Here is a 1,088-nt window from a genome sequence, read left to right on the forward strand (position 1 = left end):
CGAAGTATTTCACTGAATAGATGTTGTTAAACGTTTGTTTGTCGAGTATTAACTCTCTTGCTCACCAGCGCGGTACCTCTACTGAAGTTCAGAAGTGGTCTGATTGCCTGTGAAGCTGCAGTTATTAGGTGAGCTGCTGCGCGAGACTGGGTGACGTCACGAAGATCAAAGCCCGATGACGTCACGGCTCTGAATGCTGCAGAGTTCAACTTTCTGCATGTTTACATTCAAAATCGCAATCTGTCAGTCAAATGTGCTGTAAGCTAACAGGCCACCGTAGTAACATTCAAAACCATTTAAAACCCCGCAGGTTAAAGCAGGTTAGGTGAAAACATGACTTTCCCTGAACTCAGAGTTCAACTCCATTTTCACACAAACCACTTTGAATAAGTCTTGTTTTGCTGTTAAAAAGTAGACAGTTTGTATTTCTCTACTATTCTTGCCTGTCACAGGGGTCTGTCCCCTTCATTGCCATTTGTTTGATCAAGCAATCATCATGATAAACACTTTACATAAACTCTTTATATGGTCAAGACCAAAGTTCTGAGAATGCAAAAAATAAATAAAATACTAATTCACCTTTGTATTACAAATATAATTACAACTGAAATTACAAATTTAAGACCAGGCATAAAATGCAAAGAAAACACCAATACACCATCAGGTTGGCACCAAACACATTGTTTAACATGGAAGCTGTACCTTAACTGGTTGGCGGAGGACTATGGCTACAGCCGGGATGCAGTCATTTCTTTACTTAGTGACTGTTTCCCAAATATTGTTAGTGACAAAGTGGAAAAAAAACACCAAAAACACACCAAGGTGGGCGGGATTCTTTCGGCCTCTGAAAAGGAGGCGTGCGGGCGCATGACAGGAAAAAGTCTGAGACCTGTTGGATTGCACCAGGTGCGGCCCAGGTCTACTCAGGAGTAAATATTAGGAAGTATTTTCAGTTTGCAGTGAAATAAGTTATGTGGCAGCTACTAAGATGGACAATTAACATGTCACAGCAAATATTCACAACAGTATGTTTAAAAGAAAAAAAAAATCAAAGCTGGAGGAGGAAGAGGTGCGCAAACAAGTGGGAA

The sequence above is a fragment of the Monopterus albus genome, unplaced genomic scaffold (assembly GCF_001952655.1).
Source record: "Monopterus albus unplaced genomic scaffold, M_albus_1.0 scaffold9.1, whole genome shotgun sequence".
NCBI lineage: Eukaryota > Metazoa > Chordata > Actinopteri > Synbranchiformes > Synbranchidae > Monopterus > Monopterus albus.